Source organism: Macaca mulatta, chromosome 4, assembly GCF_049350105.2.
Source record: "Macaca mulatta isolate MMU2019108-1 chromosome 4, T2T-MMU8v2.0, whole genome shotgun sequence".
Taxonomy (NCBI): Eukaryota; Metazoa; Chordata; class Mammalia; order Primates; family Cercopithecidae; genus Macaca; species Macaca mulatta.
In genome coordinates this window covers 117,589,668-117,600,456 of record NC_133409.1, presented here as the reverse complement: position 1 = coordinate 117,600,456, position 10,789 = coordinate 117,589,668, and the positions used below count along the sequence as shown (strand labels likewise).

Sequence of the window (10,789 nt, the reverse complement as noted above, 5' to 3'; positions counted from 1 at the left end):
TTAAAGAAAGTAGTGCAAATGCCAATATAGATTTCCATTTTAAATCAATCAACTTTACTACAGCAGCAGGGAGATGTGAGCTCTGGATGTCAGAGTTTTGTAGTTACGTTTATTTTCCACGCTAATTCTGATGAAGCAAAAACTAGAATAAAATTTGCATATAAAAGTAAGTGATAATATTTCATTCTACCCAAAAACCTATCAAATGAGAGAATGTTCTATAATTTTGTGTTCAAAACCAACTCTGGTAGTAAAGGGATGGCTAAAAGCTAATTCAAGCCTCTAGCACATAAATCAAGTCTAAATTATTCTTCTAAGTTTCCTTGAAAGGCTGCAATCAAATTGTTCCAAATTATTGTTTATTTGATTTATTATTCCCAGTGAATTGACTATAAATTACTAATTATGTAAATATAAATTGAGCAGTATATTCTGATATTAATGCTCTAAGTCATAATAGCTACTTTCATTAAAAATGTGTTTTCTGACTTTCAGTTAAATATTTATTTCACTCTTTTTTCAAATATTTATTATTTTGATACTGATATTTTTGCTTGCCTTTATGTAGCCAGAAATTATATCTCAAGTTTCTAAATATTTATTGAGGACCTATTATAGGCACTAGTGGGTGATTTAGCTTCGTATTCTCTGTCTCTGTCTTTCTCTCTCTCTGTGTATGCATGTGTATGTAAACATCTATTTGTACAGTAGTATCTACTATATGGCTCCTTTCTGCTTCAAAATGTAGCAAAATCATGAAAAAAATATAAACAAAATATTTCAAATAAATTAATATACTTTCCTCCTCAGGTGTTGCCAAAATAAATTTTATTTTTACCTTGTTTACTTAGTAGATAATTATAGAAATAAAAAATTAGATTAATATGTTCTAAATAAAATAATTTTATTCTTCCAAAGATGACTAAGATACAAATAGATATACACATACAGATATGCAATATTCATACAGATTAATTTGGCAGATTGGAAAACAAAATAAAAATCTGAGCACTGCTTTAATAGCTGCATTCTAATTTCTTAAATATTATGAACACTTGATGAGAAAAATAGTTATGAAAGTCGTTTTTTCCCTCTTTTCTAACGTACATTTTTCTTTCTGGCTCTGAATATTACCATATATGTACTATCACCAAGATTTAGTAAAAATGTAGTAAAAGGCACAAGATTCTTCCATCATTTAAATGTAAGTCTTATATGACACGTTGTTCTTTCAAAAACTTTCAAAGAACTACTTCAAACATTGGGGGAACTAGTTCAAATTGATGTTAAGTTTCAAAAGATTATTGATTTGCTTAATCATTTTTGTGTATACTAGTTAGTAATTATACAACATTTGGACATAGAAAGGAAGGTAATCAGTCCACTCTCATGAACTATCATGAAGTCATTATGACACTCACAAAATACAAGCAAAACCTACAAGAGATTCAGTCGATATAAACTTTAAGTCTAAGTCTAGGTGTCTAAAAGGTAAATTTAATTAAACCCAAACATGATTCAACCACAAATACCATAAAATCAAATTTACACTGAAAGTGCTTTTAATTGGTTGTGTTTTAATATTAATCTTCGATTTTCAATTTTGTTTCTTTTTCCCTTACTCTGTCATTAATAGCATCTACCAAACTTGAGGGACATTATTTTTGAACATTTCTTTCTTGGTCATTTAGTTCTCAGACAGAATAAAAGGTAAAATTAATTTTGAATAAATACTAGGAAAGCGTACATGCATAAGTTAAGTTTTCCTTGGTTTATTTGTATGATAATTTCTTAGTTTTTGCCATGGCATGAACATTTGAAATGGTAACTTTATTATTGCTAAGAAATTAGCATAAAGGCAGTACAGGAGCATTTACAGCAGAATACTTAAAGAATCTTTGAGACTGATGATGAGGTGAGTTCATATTCTGGCCTTCCCAATTATTAATGGGAATTCAATGGGAAATTCATTTATCTTCTACAAGTGTAAATTTTTATAAAATAAAAAAGGAGATAAGATAGTTTTAAGTAAAATAAATTAAAAATATACAAAATGTTATGGAATTAGGGTGGGTATGTAGTAAGCTGTGAATAAACATTACTTATTGATATTAATAGTCATATCTTTTTATTCAGATTTATTGAGAATCTCTTTTAAGCTTTAAAAAATGAATAAAACAGACTAATGGTAACATGGAAAGGATGAAGAGGTATATTATAAATATTAAATGAAGAACGAGATAATTTACATCAGCAATAAAATAGTATAAAAAATATACCTTTATGTAATACAAACTAAATTAAAAGCAGTGCTACTTAAGTAGGATGGTTTCTTAAAAGTGTTTCATAACAATAGCATAATAATGATAATGTTGATGATACTACTTTTAAAATAATAATAGATAAGTATTAAATGTTTCCAAGTACATTTACTGGGAATTTATACATGTCATTTTATTTATAACATATCCCCTGCTGGGTAATTTATTATTATTCACATTTTATTGAGACCTTATATAACTTGCCTGAAATCCAAAAGTGTTAGCTGCTAGATTTGAATATGTAAACATAGACTTGATAATGAACAAAACACAAAAATAATATATCAATAAAAATGCAAAACAGCTTTAAAAACTATGATGTCAGACTTCCAAGAAATTCAATTCCACAATAGTTAATATCATCCAAAGACCTAACTCTGTGCAGGAATGCATGCATGTAATATGAGTGAATTGTTTGATACGTGTCTTCTCTTACTCTTCTTATCTGTACTGATTTACCTCTATTTCCTCTACCTACTTCTCTCTTTCTACCATACTCCTTTATATATACTCACAACACATTACTGGGGAACATTTTAGGATTACACTTCTTTTTTTCTATTAACGAAAATTTTATTTTACCAAGTCAACATATATTGAAATCAAAGGTAGGTAGTAATACCTGTGCTCTGAGAGAGGCTTAAAGAAGACTGTTAGGAATGTCATTCTTAAGGAAAGGAATTTAGGAAGGAAGAGTGGCAAAGAGCTACTCATTGTCTAAGGCACCACCTAAAGATTAATGCTATAATCATAGAAAGAAGTTGTCCTAATCAGGATCCAACATTATGCATCAAATCCAAGATGGAGTAAGAATATAAGTAACAAGGTTTGAGCTTAGTGGAATGGAGAAGTAAGATGAAAGGTTTGGAGAATTTACACTCGCGAAAGAGAATATTGCTATAGTATCACCTTTACATAGCACCTGGTGTCTGAAATGAAGTAAGTGAGTGCTATTGCAAAATCGATACTGTCCTGAAAAGTAATTTATTCATGAAGCATGAATAGTAATATTTATGTAAACTAAACATTTTCAATAAATTATAGTAGTTCTGTAGAATTAGTGGTGATATCCCCTTTATCATTTTTTATTGTGTCTATTTGATTCTTCTTTCTTTTCACCTTTATTAGACTAGTTAGCAGTCTATCTATTTTGTTCATCTTTTCTTTTTTTTTTTTTTTTTTTTTTGAGACGGAGTCTCGCTCTGTCGCCCAGGCTGGAGTTGCAGTGGCCTGATCTCAGCTCACTGCAAGCTCCGCCTCCCGGGTTCACGCCATTCTCCTGCCTCAGCCTCCCGAGTAGCTGGGACCACAGGCGCCCGCCAGCTCGCCCGGCTAGTTTTTTGTATTTTTTAGTAGAGACGGGGTTTCACTGTGTTAGCCAGGATGGTCTCAATCTCCTGACCTTGTGATCCACCCGTCTCGGCCTCCCAAAGTGCTGGGATTACAGGCTTGAGCCACCGCGCCCTGCTTGTTCATCTTTTCAAAAAACCGGCTACTGGATTCATTGATTTTTTGAAAGGTTTTTTGTGTCTTTCTCCCCTTCAGTTCTGCTCTGTTCTTAGTTATTTCTTGTCTTCTGCTAGCATTTGAATTTGTTTGCTCTTACTTCTCTACTTCTTTTTTTTTTTTTTTTTTTTTTTTTTGAGAGGGAGTCTTGCTCTGTCGCCCAGGCTGGAGCGCAGTGACCAGATCTCGGCTCACTGCAAGCTCCGCCTCCCGGGTTCCCGCCATTCTCCTGTCTCAGCCTCCCGAGTAGCTGGGACTACAGGCGCCCGCCACCTCGCCCGGCTAGTTTTTTGTATTTTTTAGTAGAGACGGGGTTTCACCGTGTTAGCCAGGATGGTCTCGATCTCCTGACCTCGTGATCCACCCGTCTCAGCCTCTCAAAGTGCTGGGATTACAGGCTTGAGCCACCGCGCCCGGCCACTTCTCTACTTCTTTTAACTGTGATGTTAAGGTGTCGATTTTAGATCTTTCCTGTTTTCTCCTATAGGCATTTAGGGCTATAAATTTCCCTCTAAACATTGCTTTAGCTGTGTCGCAGATATTCTAGTATGTTGTGTCTTTGTTCTCATTGGTTTCAAAGGACTTATTTATTTCTACATTAATTTCGTTATTTACCCAGTAGTCATTACGGAGATCATTGAAAAGTCAGGAAACAATAGATATTAGAGAGGATGTGGAGAAATAGGAATGCTTTGACACTGTTGGTGGGAGTGTAAATTAGTTCATCCATTGTGGAAGACAGTGTGGCAATTCCTCAAGGATCTAGAACTAGAAATACCATTTGCCCAAGCAATCCCACTACTAGGTATATACCCAATGAAATATAAATCATTCTACTATAAAGTCACATGCACATGTATGTTTATTGCAACAGTGTTCACAATAGCAAAGACTTGGAACCAACCCATCAATGACAGACTGGATAAAGAAAATGTGGCACATATGCACCATGGAATACTATGCTTCCATAAAAAACCCGTATCATTTGCAGGGACATGGATGAAGCTGGAAACCATCATTCTCAGCAAACTAACACAGGAACAGAAAACCAAACACCGCATGTTCTCACTCATACGTCGGAGTTGAACAATGAGAACATATGGACACAGGGAAGGGAACATCACACATACCAGTGCCTGTCAGGGGTTGGGGGGCTAAGGGAGGGATAGCATTAGGAAAAATACGTAATGTCGATGACAGGTTGATGTGTGCAGCAAACCACCATGGCATGTGTATATCTTTGTAACACAGCTGCACATTCTGCACATGTATTCCAGAATTTAAGTATCATAATAATATTAAAAAACTTAAAAAAATTACAGTAGAAGAGTTTACAATTTTTTCAAAGGAAATTACCTTTCCTCGTCTTTAATGTTGGCTAGTTCTCAAGCCATTCTGGTACTGAAACACTGTTGTTTTTCCCATTTACTATCTTTAGTCTCTCTCAAATTGTATCTATGTATTAGATCAGTAGACACATATTTGTTACAGACTTTTATCTTAATCTGATGACTGAATAGATTATTGTCATCATTTTGGAGACATGTTTGAAGTTTTTGTTATCTAATACAATAAAAACTAGCATAAGCCAATATCACAGGCGCATAATTATAGCTTACATATAATATTGAGACTCTTTAGTTCAGTAATCCTTTGCTTGTAACTGAAAAGACACAGCTTCCTAATTCACATAAAAAGCTTTAAAATTATCTTTATGATTTTTGTAATCATGCGCTGTATTCAAATGTGAAGACATACATATTGACTTCTTTTGCTATTTTAGAGGATTTTTAATGGGGAAGTCATTTTCTTTTAGTTATAATTAATGTTTGTATTAGTCTGTTTTGACGGTGCTGACAAAGACATACCCAAGACTGGGAAGAAAAAAAGTTTAATTGGACTTACAGTTCCACATGGCTCGGGAGGTGTCAGAATCATGGGAGGAGGTGAATGGCACATTTTACGTAGCAACAGAAAAAGAAAATGAGGAGGAAGCAAAAGCGGAAGCACCTGATAAACCCATCAGATCTTGTGAGACTTATTCACTATCACAAGAATAGCACCGGAAAGACAGGCCCCCATAATTCAATTACCTCGCCCTGGGTCCCTCCCGCAATACCTGAGCATTCTGGAAGATACAATTCAAGTTGAGATTTGGGTGGGGGCACAGCCAAACCATATCAATGTTCTCTGTTTATTGACCCACGCTATAGATCTAGTTTTGTGTTTGGTTAAAGGAAGGTCTAATGTCTCTCTAGACTATTAAAACACATATTAAACCAATTGACCATCCATAATGATTGTCCCCAATTGTGGACGCTTTAGTAACGTATTCAAAACAAATAAAGTGACTAGCAACACCTCACTTTCATGCCTAGTTTACACTTGACACTAATTTGATGCTTGAAAGCAATCGGGGAATTTTATCAGTTGAAAACAAAAAATGGTCGAATCACAGAGATTAGTAGAATGATTATTTTCCTAGTGAATTCTTATTGGAGTCACTACAATACAGTGGACAGTAGAGGATTTAGAAAATCTAAGTGTTGCTTCTCACTTCCTTATTTTTCAGATATATGCCTCTTAAAAACTACTATGCATTCATCTTTAATCATTTAAAGAATGTGTTAGGTAGCAATGCTCGGTGCTGAAGATACAAAGATAAGCATAAATCTCTACTGCATAGTCTCTCTATCATTTCATCACCTCTTGGGAGAGGGATAGATAAATACAGCATCATAACAAAACACGTGTAATATAAATGTATTACAAAGATTGTGTAAAGGCAACATTTGTGAATATTAACCATCTGATTTCCCACTGTAGCTAGCACTTATAAAGAATTTGATAGGTAATTCTGGATAAATGAATTACAAAATAAATCTATTTTTCAAATTTCATCAGAATGAATTAATGAGTGATAAGTTCTCCTTGAAGAAAGACAGATGATGAATCAGCTTAAACATGAATAAAATTTTAACAGATAAAGAAGGCATTCCAAGAGAAGGAACATGAAGAGAAACAACCTCATGAAGGCCAGAGGCATGAACATGTGTTGGGCATTTGGGAAAGAATAAAGTGATGTTATAAGACCCTATAATGCTCAGCAAAAGATAGTGGCAAGAAAGCTGGGAGAAAAAAGCTGGAAATACATGATAAAGAATTTTATATTTCAATCAAAGTAGGTGTTATTTCATTGGAGCTTAAAAACCTGTCATTTTATTTTTAATTATTCTTGTTTTCACCTAAAAATGAAAACAAATTGTAAAATGCTTGCTTTGCTCATTTATAAGATGGTAACAACTACAAAATGGAACAATTCGTTGAAATACATGTATAAATACCCATTAAATATAAGGGATTTAACATAAGGCATTAAATTAAATAAGGTAGTTATATTAAGACATCTTTGATTATTGAAGAATAATATTACTGGGTCTTAAATATATAAAGGAGGGGCAAAGACTGCATAAAGATACAGCATGGGAGATGTATTGCACTATTCTATTATTATTTAATATAATGTTTTATATTTCTTATCAGATGATACAGCCAAATCTTTGCTGTTCTAAGGTCATTCTTCCATCATTTTTCTATAAAGAACTGTGAATTATTGGAAGAAGGAACAAATACAAAGAGTGTCCCTAAACAGTGCACTTTGCCAAAAATTAATTTTTTTAATTAACATTTCTGATTTTTCTAATTTTCAAGTAATGGGTTTGGGAGTGAATAAAAGTCCTTGGTGGCATGTAATATAATTCATATCATGTAAGGCATTGGACAGAGAGATATTCTCCTTAGGTGAAACAAATAAACGGTGAAAGCTAAATATTTTCAAATAAATTCAAAATGTGCAGACTTAATCTGGTGGAGTTTAGTTACATACATATGGCCCTTAAGTATATAGATTAGGTTAACTTTTCAAGAAAATCACCCAATGATATCATTTGTTGTATGTGGAGTAGATGTCTTTGTCATATAAAAATTCCAATACTAAATACTAACATTGTCAAATGTATCTATATAATATCATGATCTTAGGATATTGCTTATGATACACAGAATTTATTCCTAAGCCAGGCATTACAGTGTAGTGCTTAAGATATTGTGTTTCAGTCACCCACAACTTGATCTGCTACTTAGTCATGATGTTAATTATCTGAGCAAGTTGTGGTTAGTTATTTTACTGTATCTGAGTCTCAAGTTCCTTGTCTGGAAAGTTGAGATAACAATGCCTACACAAAGAGTGTTAGATATTAAATAATATATGTACAATACTGAGAGATGATGACATATAATAAGTGCCTAGTAAAAGTAGTTATTAAAACAATACAGTATTGGGACACTGTGGCCGAGGTGTGCCTGCAGTGATGTCAAGATGCTCAGGTACCAGACCCCCAGCATTGGCCCCAAGTCTCACAGGACTGAGCAAGGGTGGGCATTAGTTCACCTGAGCTATCCTGTTAGACTTTGAATGAAATATCCACAAGGTGGCAGCAGCTGGGGTAAGGCATAAAGGAGCTTGGCATGGTGCCTTGGCTAGTTACACTTGATATTCTTCAGGAAATATGCAGAAAAGAAAAGCACACATGTAAATAGGTTGGAATCACCAATCTATTGGTCGACTACTTGTGTGACTACAAGGCAGTGAAGAATATGGAATTATATCTTGTAAAATGAAAATGACGGCTAGATTCTACAAATACTTAAGAATCTTTGCAAAATCTCAAGGGCCCATGACTGTTTCAGCAATTCTTTAATAGTGAGCATAATTATTTATCTCAGGTAAAGAAAGGCAAAGCAATAACTCCAAAAGACAATAACAAAACTTTGAAACCTGCCATTACCAAGTACATTGTAATGAAGGCCAAACAAAGGATAGTCCTGCAGAGATGGCAAGATGAACTCAACAGAAGACAGAATAATAAAAGACTGATATTTGTTGAAAATAGGGTTCACTTAGAAGGCCCACTTTCAGACTTCTGCTACATTAATGAACACAAACCAGCTCCCGGAGCCAGCTTAGTAAATGAAGCCACCTTTGATTGTTCATGCACAGGTTGCTTCTTTGAAAAATGTTGCCCTGCTGAAGCTGGAGTTCTTTTGACTTAGAGTAAAAACCAACAAATTAAAATTCCACCTGTTACTCCCATCTATAAATGTATCTCAAGCTGTGAATGTGGGCCTCACTGTACCAATAGGATTGTACAAAAAGGCACACAGTAATTCACTATGCATCTTTCACAGTATCAATGACCATGGCTGGGGTGTAAAAATCCATGTGAAGATTAAAAGAATGAGTTTTGCCATTGAATGTGTTGGAAAGGTAATCACAAGTGAAAAAGCTGAAATATGAGGGCGGTTATATGACAACGTAGGATCTGGACTACGCATCTGATGAACTCACGGTAGATGCAGCTCAATATGGAGCTGTATCTCATTCTGTGAATCACAGTAATGACCCAAAACTTCAGGTGTTCAATGTTTTCATTGATAATTTGACACTTGCCTTCCCTAAATAGCACTGTGTTCCATGAGAACTATAAATGCTGGAGAAGAGTTGATTTTTGACAATCAAACAAAAGGTTCTGGAGATATACCTTCAGAGTGTATTGACCACAGCTCAGCCAAAAAGAGGGTCAGAACTGTATGTAAATGTAGAGCTGTGACCGGCAGAGGTTACCTCAAATGAATTTTCAGGAAGTAGAAGTGATGATAATTGTAGTTTGTTGTTTCTTTTTTCTAATGTTATCATTTCAAAAATAAGTATTTGGAAGTCTTTTTTCATATTATCAAGATTATAACTAAGTTAATTTACAATTCATGGTTCAAGGCATTTGCCAAATGCATTACTGATGCCTCTGGAGAGAGGGCCACTGGGTTGCACAGACTGATTTGAAGTCTACATATTTAGTGCATAGAGACCAAACATGGAAAGCAAACTATTTATAGCTCAGCATATGCATACTTACTTAAGAAGTCAATGTGAATAGAGAAATGCCTTCTGTAGTATTTGAATGGTGTTAAACTGATAATGTAATAATTGCTGAGCGATCAAACATTCAACTTTCCATACCCCTTGAACTCAGAGAAATAGAGTTAATTCAATTTGGGAAAACCTACAAGTTCTGTTATTGTTACTATACTGTCATTCCTATTTAATACTCCCTGTACTTTTTATTTGAGACAAATAGGTGATATTTAATTTTATACTCTATATTCTACTTTTTCATTAAAACATTGGCATCTCAATGACATATAAACTTAAGGTAAGACATTAAATGTAAAACCTTTTAACTAAAAAAATACTATCTAAAATATAATTTTATTAAAGTATTTTTAGATTTTTGTCTTTCAAAATATATTTTATGAGATCTATGTAAAATGTAATTGCTACTAAAATATTTTGTGGTTTTGGATAGTATTTATTTCTGATACATATTCCAAAGAAGCTTAATATATTTATATATAGAAAATATTTTATATATAACATATACAATACACATGTGTTTATATGTATATTTTAATCAATGTTTTTAAGAGGAGACATACTTAATATAGATGATTTTGCATCCTCAAAATCACAAATTATTCTGTGAGAGAACTTTGTGGCATACAATTTTAAAGAACTACACATGAAATCTTTCTCACCGGCCAGGCTCATTTCTCAGGCAGGCCTATAATCCCAGCACTGTGGGAGGCTGAGATGGGAGGATTGTTTGAGGCCAGTAGTGTGATACAAGCCTGGACAACATAGTGAGAATCTGTCTTTACAAAAACAATAATAATAGCCAGGCATGGTGGCACTCACTGGTAGTACCAGCTAATAAGGAGATTGAGGTGGAAGGATCGCTTGAGCTCAGGAGCCCAGGAGTTCGATGCTGCAGTGAGCCATTGCACCATTGTACTCCAGTCTGAGTGAGGGATAAACTGTCAAAAAAATCCTCTAAATTATTTTGAAA

At 34.0% G+C, this 10,789-nt stretch overlaps 1 pseudogene; it reads left to right on the top strand.

Annotated features, from left to right (window-relative positions):
- Positions 1-8,483: 8,483 nt before the first annotated feature.
- Positions 8,484-9,571, top strand: LOC100427631 (histone-lysine N-methyltransferase SUV39H2 pseudogene; annotated as a pseudogene).
- Positions 9,572-10,789: the final 1,218 nt, after the last annotated feature.